The sequence below is a fragment of the Temnothorax americanus genome, unplaced genomic scaffold (assembly GCF_048541705.1).
Source record: "Temnothorax americanus isolate GAGA-0224 unplaced genomic scaffold, ASM4854170v1 Scaffold84, whole genome shotgun sequence".
NCBI classification, from domain to species: domain Eukaryota; kingdom Metazoa; phylum Arthropoda; class Insecta; order Hymenoptera; family Formicidae; genus Temnothorax; species Temnothorax americanus.
In genome coordinates this window covers 269,585-286,249 of record NW_027509807.1, presented here as the reverse complement: position 1 = coordinate 286,249, position 16,665 = coordinate 269,585, and the positions used below count along the sequence as shown (strand labels likewise).

The 16,665-nt window shown below is 33.2% G+C and overlaps 1 long non-coding RNA gene across 2 annotated transcripts; it reads right to left on the bottom strand.

Moving 5' to 3' along the window:
- Nucleotides 1-3,504: 3,504 nt before the first annotated feature.
- LOC143907570 (uncharacterized) lies at nucleotides 3,505-6,137 on the bottom strand. Of its 2 annotated transcripts, none has more exons than XR_013259892.1 (4): nucleotides 5,980-6,123; nucleotides 5,612-5,691; nucleotides 5,381-5,485; nucleotides 3,505-5,264 (listed from the first exon to the last, which is right to left on the bottom strand). It is a non-coding gene; the product is annotated as an uncharacterized LOC143907570 (long non-coding RNA). The 2 variants fall into 2 exon arrangements; XR_013259891.1 differs by having other exon boundaries at nucleotides 3,506-5,264; nucleotides 5,612-5,784; nucleotides 5,980-6,137.
- Nucleotides 6,138-16,665: the final 10,528 nt, after the last annotated feature.

The window sequence follows — 16,665 nt, the reverse complement described above, 5'->3', positions numbered from 1 at the left end:
ACTTACCTTGTTTCATTCCATACCTCTACCAATGTACGCGCAGCTTGTTTATCACAAACTATTTTTTCCACAAAATATTCGATGGGAATTTTCGCGCTAGTTTGGACGGTATTCATAGTCGGTTCTTAAGATCGTTCTCGTCAAAGATTGTCTTATTTTCTATTTAAATACATGGCAAGAGATTACCCGTATGTTCTGTGAGGGAAGTATTGACTCGTTACAAATTGGCAGCCAAAAGTCGCGCGACTTACGGGTGGCACAAAAATTTTTGGTCAAAGCCAGCGATGGCAGCATTGTTTTTTTATGTTCAGTAATGTTCGAGCTACATTTCAAAAAAAAAATTGTATATTCTGTGAAGGAAGTATTGATCCGTTACAAATTGGCAGCTAAAAGTCGCGCGACTTACGGGTGGCACAAAAATTTTTGGTCAAGGCCAGCGATGGCAGCATTGTTTTTTTTTTATGTTGAGGAATGTTCGAGCTACATTTCAAAAAAAAAAAAATCGGATGTTCTGTGAGGGAGGTACGGTACGAAAATATGTCACGTTTAAGGGTTGCTGCCATGGTTCCTGTCAAGGTGGGGGGTGGCAGCATATTTTTTTATCAAAGTGCTTGACATCCTGAATCGATTGGCACAAGTTTCAGCCGGATGTTCTTTAAGAAGGTTTTATCTCAAAAAATCATACCGGAAGTGGCCCTTTTTTTAAAACTTCGGTCAAGTTTCAGGGCATATAAAACCCGACACAGGGTTAACCACTAAAAAAGCTATCTATTCGAATAAAGTTCAGCCAAATGTTCGATGAGGGAGGGTTTTGTACAGCCGGCTCTCCTACTATTACTCGCGTCTCGCGTCTTCGCGTGTCCCTTTCCGCACTAGGCGCGAGACATTATCGTGTCTCTTGATTATGTTACAATTCTCCCCCAAACGTAAAAATTATTAATTAAATAAATTTTTTAATTATATTGAAATTTACTTATCCCCCGGACATAAAAGATATAAATTAAATACATTTATATATAATACCTACATTTATATTAAAAACATTTGAACAAATGATTTTCTTCAAATATAATAAGAGCCAGTAAATTTTATTGCAATCTCTGCTGTAATGAACTTTTCTAACGTATGCATTAAAGACTTATTGTTAGTATAACAACTTTATTTTTATCTATATCTACATATTCTGAGCATTTTCGAATATTGTTATTCTAAAAACAATATTTAAAAATATAATTAGTTGTACTTATTAAAGTACATGTATAACGTTTCCATAAATAATTACAAATAAATATATATTATGTTTGAAAATTTGTAAATATTAATTTTTGTATATTTTGCTCACCATATCTTCTCCTAATTTATCATCATCTTTTTGAGTCTCTCATTAATTTTTATAAGTTTAGTTAAATTGTCAATTGAGAAAGAAAGACTAAATTTTGAGAGAATTTATCAGCGTTTTAAATTGAGTGGATGCTACAATATTATTATCCCATATTAATGTGTCAAGAATGTAATGCATTTACTGGAGTAATACAAATAGTCCTTTAACCTTTATCGTATGAAGAAACATTAACAAAATTAGAAGAGCAATTACTTCATAAAACACGGGGTAAATAATGATTCCCATACATAATATACAACATGATGTAAATAAAGAAATGATACCAGTACATCGCTTTATACGAGAACATTATTCAAAATTAAAAGAATCAGATATGCGGCAGAATGCAACCATTGCTTTGAAGTTATTGTTTACGAACACAGATATAATAGATTATATAAGCACTTGAAAAATAGTCATGCAGACAAATTAACGGAAGAAGAGGAGAAGGAAAAAAGATATTACTTTGATGTTGGGATTACATCACAATAAAGGGATTACTTGACAAAATGTATGCAATGTGCAACAAATGTAATAATAAATTCTTCGTAATTAATGCTATATATTCGATCAAGCACTTGAAAAAGTGTGGGTTAAGGGGGGATTCTAGTGTAACGAATCAAAAAAAATCGAAATTTTTTGCATAAATTAAAAATATATATAACATCTTAAAAATATGCTCCTACAGTTATAAAATCGAATTCGCATAAATAAAGAAGTTATAGCTCTGTTTAGTGAGACGCCTCAGAGTCCCAAACCAGCAGGTAGTCGGCCGGTAGGTACAAGAGCCTAACGGGTCGGCTATTGTTATGTTTGAAATCTTTTGAAAGTATTAGAAAACAGTACTGCAAGACTTTTTCGAAAAAGAAGAAGGTTTAATGTATGGGGCCGGAATAGCAGAATAAACGTTCAAGTCGATTTTTCAACGGTAAGTATATCGTGAAACTTTATCTAAAACTTTAACGCGTTTTTCTCGAAACCATGTTTTTCAAGTTGGCGGGCGTGATAACTGGAAAACTAATAAACCGATCAACTTCGGTCAAGTTTTGTTCAATTTGTTATTTTCTCTAGGTACTATACCTATCATTTTATTTTTATTGCATTTATTTATAACATTTTTTGATCAGTATATGATCAAATTTATGTCAAAAAATATAATTTTTTTTTAAACGCTATAACTTTTTTAATTTATTATTTTTTCTTTGTTAGGGAGGTATAGTACCAGCAGAAAATATCTAACTTTAAGAAAATATTTCGTTTTTTGCTTTCAGGTAACCGGGAGGAATGTTACAACGCCCGCCAATAGACGGGAAATCGCAGAAAGGGGTCCAGATTATTTATTATATATTAAAATTAAATAAAGCAAATTGAAAATAACTAAAATTTTTTGATACCTTAAGAATGCCTTTTATTATCCCAAAAAGTTTTACTTGGCTATCATTAACAGTTTTCTAGAAAAAATTCTTAAAAATTGCTTATTTTTTGGCCTGTTACACTAGAATCCCCCCTTAAGTATTATCCATTTAAAAAATGACTAAAATACTGGTGAATATAGAATTGATAATAATGAAATACTCAATAATTAAAGAAAATGTAACGGATACAAATACAAATCAAAGCACTTATATAATCACTATTTATATTACGACCGAAATTGCGTTTTTAATCGCAATTCCGTCTGTGTGATTCTGTACGTAATATTTGTGTCTATAGACACTTATTCATCGCTTCTAAATAACCGAATAATAAGATTCTTAAGACGGTACACATAGACCTATTATCTCAATTTTCTTTTATCAAAAAAAGCGCACATTTATTTCTGAAATGCTATTGTTTATGTTACATATACTGTAGCATCTCAGAAATAAAAATGCACTTTTATCGATAAAATAGAGTTGAGAATAGAAGCCTTAGTTTTTAACGAAGTAACGCGCACTAACTAATTGGCCTTTATCGTATTTCTTACTTGTTTATCCATAATATAAATGTATATTTGTATTATAATTGTACATATATATTAATGTAGCATAACCGGCCCATATATGTATAAGTGAGTGATACAGACACGGGTACGCCTACGAAACAAGTGAATTGTCAAGACGACTCATCAGACTTAGAAGCTTTATCTAAGAATGTGTACGAAATGACACTAGGAACAAGTAAAGAAACAAGTGCAGAAATGACACCAGGAACAATAAGTTTTTAACGAGTAATTAATATTCGCTTTGTATTTATTGCACAGTACATGTAAGTAATTAAGTTTTGAGAATTAGACATTGCTTGTTCTATAGTATAATCTATATCGTGGTATATATGTAAGAGTAGGTAAAATCGCAAAAAAACAAGTACATTAAAGTATCGATGCAACTACATCGACTACTAAATAATCAGTAAGTTCAATTGAAGAAGTGCTCGGAATTAGATATTTATTTTAAGCCGATTTTTCATTATACTATTTCTGCCGCTCGAGAATCGATGGCCGAGCGCATGTGACGCCACGCCTTTGAAGCGTACCTATACGAGTATGAGAAATAGAGATCGTACTATCAGCCAAATCGTCAAACACTAAATAATTTTCATTTTTGTAAAATTTATTATTAACGCTAAAATTAATAAATTTTCTATTAAATTAATCAATTTTTCTATTTTTGTAATCTATTATACATGATATGTATTGTATATATATTATAATAATATATTTGTAATATATAATAATCAGTTTTGAGACAATAGTTAACCTGCGAAGTATTATTGTTGATGCGTTATTGTTTTAAAGTGATTTCCCTAGGCTTATCCCACTAAAAGATACATCACTGTCTTCGCTGATGCAAAAAATAGTTAATGCAAATTAACTTAAATTAAATTATTAAATTAAATTAAAGAACTTATAGTTTTCTCCAAAACCGCTTTACAGAACGGAATAATACCTCACAGCTAATAGGTACGAAAAGCTGTTGTCAAAATTGTAATTGTTATACATCACAAATATATTATCATAATATTTATAACACACATATAATATAATAATATAACGTACAACGTCACACACGTACGATCGGCGCCTCGGCTGTGAAGGCTCGAGTAGCAATGCGAAGAATATAGTAACAAAAAGAGCATCTATAATTCCGAGTACTGAATTAAAATATTAATTCCCTTTTTTTGCTTTGTGACTTTATCTTTATATCATTAATTTACATTTATATCTTAATTATTGTTACACGTAACATACAATATGTGTTTCTCTACATTTTTCATTATATTGAGCGGATTCTTTCTATATTCTATATTATAATGTAAAGAGAGAGAGAGAGAGAGAGAGAGAGAGAGAGAGAGAAGAAATAAAGACGAATGTTGCATAGTTTCTTTTGCACCAGAATCATTTCTTATATATATCCCGACAATGAATTTAAATAGGTTATGTATCATCTATCATTGACGCAAAATAAAGACACTGAAATAAAATATACAATACAACTTACATAATACTCTACGCAGTCTTTCAACAATTTTTCTTTCTTCAATAATAATCTCTACGCAGTCTTTTTAAGAAATGTAGTACCAAAAGCAAGCATTTTTCACATTTTCTTAGTCTAACATTCTGCTTTTTAATTATACGTGATTGTTCACATATAATTTGATTCTGTATTTTTATTATACGCGACATGTTTTTAACTTCACTATTTTCTTTTTTACTTTTGGCACTTTCTAATTGCAGTTCATTCTCGCAATCGTTATTTTCTTCTTCATTTTGTACTGATACAATAGTTTGTACTGGTAAAATACTTTGTACTGGTACAATACTTTGTACTGGTACATTATGTTCGTTAACACAGCCTACCTCATCATTCAGTGAAGTATGTCTCATGTTTTCACGGTGACTTTTCTGAAATCAAATATTTAAGATTTACCATTACTAATTTACAATTTCTAAATAAATATATAATGCTTTTCCATAAATTTGCATCTGCCTCTTATATGCTTTTGATTTTTAGAACTTACGATCTTCTTGGCTTTACTTCCGAATATCGTTGGCACAGCATTTATCTTAAGCTTTCTTTTTCCGTCAACTCGGTTATTTTCCCACATATCGTGTGCGAAATGTACCTTAAATAATAAATAGTAAAATCTTAAATATTTCATTTTAGAGTCACGATAAAAACATTAAACATGCTTCATGAGGTATAAATAATTGTATAAATAAATCAATTGTATAAATAATCCTGAACATACTTCACAAAGAAATGATCTTTCAGTAGGTATCCACTCTTTTCTATTAACATTTGCTGCCCATTGAGCACGCCGAACTGGATCTCGGGAAAAAATTTTCATTATAAATCCCTTTTCGTCAGAATTTGTGCAGTCAGGAGCTACACAACCAGTCATGTTGCCGAAATATTCAATAACTACATAAATGATTTATAGATAAATCAGAAAAAATAACATTTATTATTAAACTATTACATGTAATACATACTGGATGAATTTGTAATTAATTTTGAAGTTTTTATTACTGATGACAGTAAGTTTAATTTATATCTTAAACGTAAGGTTATATTGTTTCAGATATTTTACAATAATGTAAAATTAAAAATACTTACCTAATAATCTGAATATAACAATCCTCTAATAGATAATATGTATAACTTTCTTTTCAATTACGACACTGATTCTGATTAAAATCTGAGTATACTGCTGATACTGCACGGTCGCAATAAATTCCACGACCACGATGCAGACTGAGGGTGCCATTACATATGGAGCGCGGAAACGCGGAAACGCGGAAGCGCGGAACAGAATAGTAACTAGATTCCGCGTTTCCGCGAGTTGAGTCCCGCACGTTTGAACGGAAAAGCGGAATCCGCTATTATCGTGTATGTATGTATGGCTGCGTTTCGATATTCACTGCCAGTACTTAAGGAGGCTCTAACCCGCTGCTCTAATCAATGTAGCAACCGAAAAATTATCATTAATAATTGGTTATAAAATTATCGGAAAATTAAATAAAAAAATAAATAATGATTTTTACATAGTGTAAGAGTAAGTTATATGTTCTATTAGTGTAAATATTAAAATTTATACAATAAGTCAGTTGACTACGTCAGTGCTAAAGAGCAGAATAATAACATGCGCGTGTTACAACGTCGTCTGCAGCAGTGTGTAGCTAAGTGAGGTGTAGCCGTGTAGCGTTGTAGCGATTGATGCGATGAAGAGATGGAGCCAAAAGAAAGATATAACGTGAGAATGCTGAGAGGAAAAATGAAAGGAAAATTCTCGAAAATAAAGGTTGTCGATGCGCGAGAGAATAATTATGCCGCTACCATACAGCGCAGAGAAAAGACATGTGCAAGTGAGGTTAGAAACTTGGCGCGATTTTGACACTCGGAAGATCATTCGCCTAACCTGTCGTACGTCATATTAAAACTACAATATCTTTTATAACTCATCGTCAACGCCAAGTTTCCTTCTTATCATTAGAAAGATTATTATTTTAACTACAATTCCTTAGTTTTTTGTTTACCTGGCTCGCAAACTTGCCAAGAAAATACATCACTTCCGGTAAAAATTTTAGTGTTTACCATATGCCCTGTGTTAAAAATGCGAATTTCAATACTGATATTTTTACAGTTTTTATCGTCAACCTATGCTCAAGTTTTGGGCATCGGTCCGTTGTGGTTCACTTTACAACATATATTAATTTCATAAAGATCTGTCATATTATGATCGAGGTAAGAGCCTCCTTAACGCAGCCTATGTATGTACCCTGGCTTGCATATAAGATATACTTCATAATAACCATCAACATGATGTTTGGATCTATAATATTATACTGCCACTTTTATTAAATAATAAAGTAATCGAAGAGTATGTGTAAAAGCTTTTTTTTTCAATGTGATTAAACAGCTCCGAAATTTGATTGAGTATACTGTATCCGCGTTGACAACGGATTTTGACGCGTTCGTTCCGCGAGTTTGTTTCTCCTTATATTACATGGAGCACAATTTGCGCGGAAAAGCGGAACAGTATAGTGACAAATAGACATTTGTATTCATTTCTTAAAATTGTGTTCACTTAATTCATTGCAATTTTTATTAATATGCTTATCTTTTCAGCTTATCTATTGAATACAAGCATTTTAATCAATAAATACCGTTAAAAATTAATATTTTATAATTCTCCGTTCCGCTTTTCCGCTCAAAATATGCTCCATGTAATATTAAGGCATTCAAAACAGACGGAACGGATCGACGGAAATCTAGTAAATTTTGTCTTCCGCGCTTCCGCGTTTCCGCGTTTCCGCGTTTCCGCGCTCCATGTAATGGCACCCTGATGAGGTTAGATCATCGACATATAGCAACATATAGTATGGACTGCGCATGATATTACGTCATATTACCACGTCATTAGAGAAAAAATGGCGGACCAATCATAATGCTTGAAATCGAAATATCGAAATACGTGATGATGGCCAGACTCTTCTTAAAGAGTCTCTATCCGTGGTCCTACAGAGGCGCCACTCCTAAGGCCTTCATCCGCGCCACTCACATTTCACCAAAGGGCTTTTCACCCTAGAGGCGCCACTACTATCTATTCCTTGTTCATGGTGGAAGTAATAAGGTGTGCTCGTATTGCGGACACATTTTCGTCTGTTCTGCGCATCGTGACAAAAATCGTCCATTTTGAACTCATACTAACATATTCTTGTGTCGGTGTGTTTCCGTGAGTTAGTACACAGTCAGAAGTGCAAAATTTGTAAATAATGCCGTCGTGTTCAATAAAAAATTGTAAAAACAACACGCGAAACGCAAAAAACCGAAACATTACTTTCTTGGGATTTCCGAGGAAGACGGAAATGATAGAAAAGTGGAAAGTTTTCTGCAAAGAGAACATTAACCCTACTTCTGGTAAGTGTACAATATTATTGTATGAATTTTGTTTATGAATTTAAAAAATACTTATGTAATTAATATGAATAAAAACGTGCTACATGCTTTGTAAAGATGTATAAAATATTTATTAATTTGCATATTAAAATATATAAAAATTATGTAACGTTTTTTGCAGCTCGAGTTTGTTCAGAACATTTTCTACCTGGTCAAATCCAAGATAAGACATGGCTTAAAAATTTAGTAGGAGACTCGGGAAGAGTCTCAAAAAAACTACTTCCTGATGCAGTTCCAATGGCATCGATAGTAGATCATATAGTGTCAACACAGAATCGAGTAAGTATTGACAATATTTCAGGTCCTTACATATTATCCATAATTCTTGCTACAAACGTGTTTGTATTCCAAATCAATATTTTCCAATTCATTTGTGAGTCTAATACAATTTCTGAAATATTCGTAACTTTACATGTTACTAAATGTAACCTAAATTCTAAGTATACATTTGTGAATTAAAAATCATTTATAACATAAGTATTGAATTGTAATATAAATGATACGATTTTTAGGAACAGATGATACACAGAGAAATGTGACAGGCACTGATCATGGCACAAATCGGGATCAGCCTTGCGAGTCGAATTTCGTACAGCTAGTTGCTGTCGCAAGCAACGATGAAAATTTGTCATATTCTATGACAGTAAGAACATCGACTTGTACAAAGAATGGACGAATTGATTGCACTTCTATGCAGGCAAAGAGTGCAGCATGTAACTCTGTTTTGTCCAACACAGTAACTCCAAGCACGTCTAGGTCAACAAGGAAGAGTAAAAAGGAAGGTCAATGTAAGTTTGTTTTTTTCATATATTATACTTTTCAAGTTACTAAATTTGTAATTTTTGCATAACTTTTACTTTTTAATTTGTGTTACTTTTTTATGAAATTTTATATACACTTTTCATATTTATGTTGATATAAGTTACTTATTAACCGATTGTTACAAAAATTACGTTATGTATCTTTTTTGTTTTTCTGCTTTTATAGGCGTGGCACAGGAAAGCGATGCGATGCTTCTGTTGAAAGAAGAAAACAGAAAACTTAAAAAAGCACTTGTTGCTTCAGTTTCTGAGACGAAGTTACTAAAACGTCGATTGGCAACAATTAATAAACGACAAAAAAAACAACTGCAGCAAAACGTTGCAAAAAAAGTTAAAAACATGCTTAGCCCCTTCTTTACGCCGGCTCAAATAAGAATGTACATGAACCCGAAACAGCAGAAGACCCGCTGGTCTCAAGAAGATATCGCCGCAGCAATATCATTCAAGAGCGTCAGTCCAAAAGCATACAGATATATTAGGAAGTTGAAGCAGATTCCCTTGCCTGCACCGTCCACTCTTCGCAAGTGGATTACTGATTTTAACATCAACGAAGGCATTCTGACTGACGTTTTGTCCATAATGAAAGCGAAAAGTAGCAGCATGACGCCAATGGAGAGAGCAACAGTAATTTGTTTTGATGAGATTTATTTAACAAATCAAATGCAAATCGAAAGAAAAACTGAACGTGTCGTTGGTCCTCACAAAAGGTGTCAAGTGCTTATTGCACGCGGAATATTTAAAAAGTGGAAACAGCCCGTTTATTACGGGTTTGACCAGGATGTAACGAAAGATTTATTAATAGACGTCATAACCCAATTACATGCAAGTGGTTACACTGTTTTTGCTATGACGAGCGACCTGGGTAATGCCAATCAAAAGTTATGGAAATCGTTGAATGTTGGACACGATGAACATCACAAGACATATTTCATGCATCCTTGTGAAGCTTCTGTCAAGATCTATGTATTCGCTGATGTTCCACACCTCGTAAAGTTGGTATGTAATCATTTCCTAGACTCCGGGTTTCACATAGACGGACATCACTTAACTTCTGCCGCTCTGTCGAGGCTCTTGCAAATCAACAGTGGCGAGTTAAAAATTGCGTTTAAATTATCTGAAACTCATCTAAACGTAACCGGACCACAACGCCAAAACGTCAAGCTTGCTACTCAGCTATTTTCGGCCACAAATGCGGCTGCGATCGAATGGTGTGGTTCGCGTGGAATCATGGATGCTTGTCTTGAATGGGAAAAAACTGCTGCGTTCGTAAGAATGGTGAATGACTGGTTCGATGTCTTCAACAGCGTTGAAAAATACGGAGCTCATCCTGGAATACACGGTTATGGCGTAGATCTTTCTCAACAAAATGAAGTTCTTCGAAAAATGACGTCAACAATTGAAGAAATGAGAGTCGGCAAATGGAAGACATTGGTTCCATTTCAAAAGGGAATTATCATTAGTAATTCTTCGCTGGTAAATCTTTTCAATGACTTAAAAGAAAGGTTCAACACTGCTGATGTGTCTTATATTATGACAAATCGTTTGAATCAAGACGTGCTTGAAAATCTGTTTTCCTACTTGCGAGCAATGGGAGCTACAAACGATAAGCCAACAGCCTTGGATATTCGTTATCGATTGAGAAGGTATATACACTAGGAAAGCATTCCGCAGATTTTTTTACAGCGGGGAGTAACACAAGTGCTGTCGACGACTCCATCTCTGAAGTGTGCCTAACTAGTGGGATTGACGAAGATTTCACAACAACAGATACTCATACGAAGCAACCAAGTGATAATGAGAGTAGTTTCAGCAATGTTGCGCGTGAAGACTGTAACGAAGAAAGTGATGAATATAAAAGTGATTCTCGATGTGGTAACAATCCTCATTCCAAATAAATTACAAGACTTAAAGATCAGTTGAAGTTTTTTTATTTTTATATATGATTAAAAAATTATATAAATATATAAAAAATTACGAGAGTAATATTTGAAATAGCTATCACATTATCTGTATAAGATATGACATCGATTTTTGTTCAGAAGTGCAGTTGTGAAACAAAAAATACAATTAATTGGAGCTTATTTCGACTGCCCCTTAAACGCTGAGAACATTTTTGGAAAATAAAAATATTTTAATATTTATATCTGGTAATGTATATAGTATAGAGTAGACAATTTTATTTTTCAAATAAAACGTATTCATGACAAATTAAATAGTATAGTCAATAACACGGAATAGCAGGAATCGATTGCTCAGTAATTTCCGTATGATTTTATTTATAACATCTAATATTTTTAATTAAGGAAAAACTTCATATTTTATGTTACATACAGTTTGTGTCAAAGTAAATAGCGCTCTGAGACAGAAAATTTTTCGCCAAAAGTATGGCTCTATGCTGATTGAATTAACTTCATATGTAGTTATTTTTATTATTCAGAGAGCTTATAACTAAATAAGTCATTCTTACCATTCATGATAACAGACATTTTTGAAAGGATACTTACATATTTTTTTCTATGCCAGTTCTCAGCACTTGAATCTCTTCCATTACTTTTCATTCTTTTTATATTTATGGCAAAAAAACCGCGAGCCTCGCTCAGTTTTCTCCGTCTACCTTTCTATCTATTACGTGCCTATGTCTTATGAAAATAGATAACGTAATGTCAAACATTCCAATTGAAAAATTATAACATTTTACAACAGTTTATATCTAATCGTAATTAGTGATCATTGCTTTTAAACAGTAACATTGTACATTGGGTGAGATTACGTGTCAATAGCTTGTGGGAAATTGTAATAATTTTTCCCTATGGAGGTGAGAAATTACGTACGTTACCACTTCTGAAATCTCTTAACCAATGACTCAAGGTATCTTAATGTAGGTTTTTCACTGCAATATATATAGTAAATGAAAATTTTATATTATAAAAGATATAAAAGTGTCATAATAAAAGAGTGGTTAACAGGTTCACACGTATTACATGTTGCTAAAATCTTTATTTTGTCCTTTCTTTTTGGCATTGTCCTTAATCTGTTATAGATATCAATTACAATCAATTACACTCAGAAGAATTAGATTTACTTCAACAATTCGAGGAATTCAACGATGGTACAATTTGTGAAGATGAAGGACTGAAATACGTTGCTGGATACGTAGCATTCAAATTTAGAAATAAATACTCATCTTTGGGGACGTATACTGCAATGTCCACGAACACCGAGGATGATTGGATTAGCTATATATCTAGAGGACGACTTATTACTTCTTCAGCTTCTTTACTGAACGTTGCCAACGTAATGAATGTGGAATTTGAAAAATTTCACGGAGCAGAAACATTGCAGAAAGGCCCTTGGATTTTTAAAACTGTTACTGAGAAAGTATTAAAACGAATGATGGAAAAAGATATTCCTAGTGAAGTTGTGTCTTGTTTAGTACGGACGCGAACATACATAAGAATGAGGATACTGAACAAAAATACTTCAGCAGAAAGCTTTAAATTAAAAACAAATAAGAAACTGTCGATATTCACAAACAAAAAAGTTTATAAATTTTAAATTTATTTGCGTTGCAAAATAGTCGTTATAACTGTGATATGTGATGTTACAGATTGCCGTTTCTCGATACTTGCGTGCGGTAAACGTTTTATATATGCGTTAAATTTTTACTTTTTTAATCGTTTCGTTACTTTCGTTTTAAGCTCGAAATATTATTTGTTTCATTGCAATATAATAGCATTTATATTACAATTTAATTCATGTTCTTGTAATATGTCCTTGTCATTCGTTTCGTTACTTTCATTTTATGTTCTAAATTTTATTTGTTTCATTGTAATACGATGTAATTTACATTACACTTAAAAAATTAAAATAATAATATTTAATAAATAATTATTTTCACAAATTGTAATGGTATGTCATTTTATACTAATTAATTTTACAATCTACTTTTCAGAGAATAAGAAGTGACAAAATTAGCGAAAAGCGATAAATAATCCATTTCTTAATATGCAACAATTTTGCGACACCATTTTTCAAACTTTTAGTGCAAAATGTAACAAACAGTATGAATCGAAATTATTTCACCATTACCATGCCATGTAATTCATTTCTTCTTTCTATATTTCTTAATTTTCTATTGTAATTTTAAAAAATAATTAGATTTAATGGCGATTCAAGTGACAATTACATTTTTTATTTTCATAACGACATTTAAACATATTCTAAATAATTACACAATTTGAATCTCCTACCAAAATTAAAGAAACATGGCGGACTTCTGTCACGTTCCGTGATTGGATATTGCAAGAAACGTGCGCATAAGCACACCTTTGATACGAGTTATAATAAAACGTGTGCATAGCAGCTACTCGACGTGTACGTTCGATTGCCCTCCCGCGCTTACCTGCTAACAAAATTATATACACACACAATTATATACAATTCTATTGTGATTTCACGCAAATTCTAAAGTCGCATAAGACAAACTTCAAACCATAATAAAGCATAAAAACCTGGCGTAAGTAATAAACAAAAAAAGGACGAAGTAAGTTTTTCAAACATTTTTTTTACGTTGTAGATATTTAATAAATCAAAATGAAATATTTATTACTCTATTGTGATGTGTTTTCGTAGCTCGTAGCCTATTAGAAAATTATAGCTTTATCTAAATGATATATCTGACGATTATATTTTGCTAAAAAGGTTTTTAATTAATGACAGTAACGTTTATTATATTAACGGTATTTTATTATAATATCGGTATTCTGTACATAGTTGACACTATCAATAACTATTAACTCTTATAATAAGCCCTCTGTGTGTAATTATTTCGATTAAATTCTCCTTATTAAATCCGTAAAATATGTACATTTATTAAATAATTAAATTTTAGGTAATTCTTCTTTACTTAGAAACTTTATTTAGAGATTAAAATCTTTTTGATTTTTTGACGACATTTCAATTGTTATTTATGTTGTTATTATTTTTGAAAAATGGGAAACGCAAATCAGTGTCTGTGAGATTTTCTTCGATCCATTTGTCTGTGTGTGTGCTTTCGCATTTATTTCCGCAGTAAATATATCTCTCCAATTAGGGTGCCTCCCTTTCTCACGAAACTTTCTTCGGCGATGATCCCACAAGCTCTCAATTCAGAGTAGTTGACCATCGTATTGTTTCGAAAATTCTGAATGTGTGTGTGTGTGTGTGTGTGTGTGTGTGTGTGTGTGTGTGTGTGTGTGTGTGTGTGTGTGTGTGTGTGTGTGTGTGTGTGTGTGTGTGTGTGTGTGTGTGTGTGTGTGTGTGTGTGTGTGTGTGTGTGTGTGTGTGTGTGTGTGTGTGTGTGTGTGTGTGTGTGTGTGTGTGTGTGTGTGTGTGTGTGTGTGTGTGTGTGTGTGTGTGTGTGTGTGTGTGTGTGCGCGCGCGCGCGCGCGCGCGCGCGCGTCCAGATAATCCACAACCTTGCTAACTTCTTCACATCCTCACATAAAAATCAAAAGAGCAAGCAACGGGACGTTAATTATTTAACAAAAAAGTTATTATTTAATTAATATATATGAGTTCAGTGTGTGTGTGTTTGGAATTCAAATATTTGAAGCAAAAAGATGAATTATAATCATATTATTTTCATTATTCAAAATATGTTAGTATATCATAAAACATTTTTTTAACATTGTATGCACTAAATTGTTAAGATAAAAAAGAATAAAGAATGAAAAATAGAAGAGTTTATTTCATACAACGTATCACTTTTAAAAAAATTAAAATAAAGAGATTATTTCATAAAATATTATATTGAATATGTGTTGAAAATGTGTGTATATTTGGTACATTTGAGAACAAAAATATATAATACTTACGTGTGTTATCTTCTCGTAAAAAATAAACAGGAAATTTTTGTTATTTCTCAAGGCCTACGCTTCTTTTAAATGTATCTAATATAGACTCTAGGGCGCTGGAAGAACAGATTGTAAAAAACAAATTAATATAACTCTTCTATTTTTCATTCTTTATTCTTTTTTATCTTAACAATTTAGTGCATACAATGTTAAAAAAATGTTTTATGATATACTAACATATTTTGAATAATGAAAATAATATAATTATAATTCATCTTTTTGCTTCAAATATTTGAATTCCAAACTGAACTCATATATATTAATATAACACTTATATATATATATATATATATATATATATATATATAACGCATTGGAGCTTTCCAGCAAGTGACACAAGTCGACACAAACATATCTATCTTTCTATTTTAGCAATTAAGGAGTAAAGCCTTATTGTGTTCACGATGCTAGAAATCGCTCCGAGATCTTGGACGGAGAGAGGATTAACCAATCACATTGGTCAATTGCCGAATTGTTTAAATGTGATTAATCAATTTTTTTCTCTGTCTGAAATCTCGGAGCGATTTCTAATATCGTGAACACAAGGCTTAATAAAGACAAAACGATACTTGTGTCGACTTGTGTCGCTTACTGGAAAGCTCCTAATATACACAGTCACTCAATATTGTTACGTACGGAAATTTTACATTTCCGACGACGCACGTTGAAAGTCTTGAACGCTTAGACGACGCACGCTAGGCTCGGAATTCCGAGGAAACGGCCAGGGTTAGTGTAAATGTTTAGATTATCTTATCGGAGTCCGTTGAAGGGCTGGGGGCCAGATGGGCCCAAAACTACGCTTCTAGAATGTTCTAGAAGCTTCTAGAATACCTCCCCCTTTAAGACGCGTAGGAAAAAGGCGGGAATCTCGCGCGGGAGATTCCGGTCTTTTTCGGGTATAAATAGGACGGAAAAACGCCGCGGAAAGCAGATAAGTTTTAATTTCGGTCTTGACTAGACGTAATTCTCAGACTCTCTCCTAACCTTATTCGATTTCCTACGTTCCGCTATACGCTAAGTTCGAGCATTCGCGCTCAATTCTGGGACTTAGTCCCTACACTCTCATACCTCATAAGACCGCGCTTCACGCACAAGTTGTATTGAGATTTATAGAATAAAGGTAAGATAAATTTAAAAAGGAACAAGTGTAAAAATCTGGAATCTTATTTCGTATTTTTAATCAACAAATTGATCACTTTTAAGATTCGACTCGCAGTTGTCGCTGACAAAGCGTGGCGATCTGTGCTGGGGCGCTGACGAAGAGTTTGGCGATCCAGTACTTTCGCTGCCGAAAGCGTGGCGATTACGGGGTTGATTCTTGGGGGTCGTAATAATCACTGTCACTTCTGGGATTCCGACTCGCAGTTTCCGCCGACAAAGCGTGGCGATCTGTGCTGGGGCGCTGACGAAGAGTGTGGCGATCCAGTACTTTCGCTGCCGAAAGCGTGGCGATTACGAAGTTGGTTTCCAGAAAAAGACAATAATCTCGACAAATTCCCGAAAGTAGATTTGACCTCTACGCTAACGATCTGAGCGCTGACGAAGAGTGTGGCGAGCAGAGGGTGTGGCGGATTGGTTTTGAGCGCTGCCGAAGAGTGTGGCGAGCTTAAAATTCATTTTCGTGAACG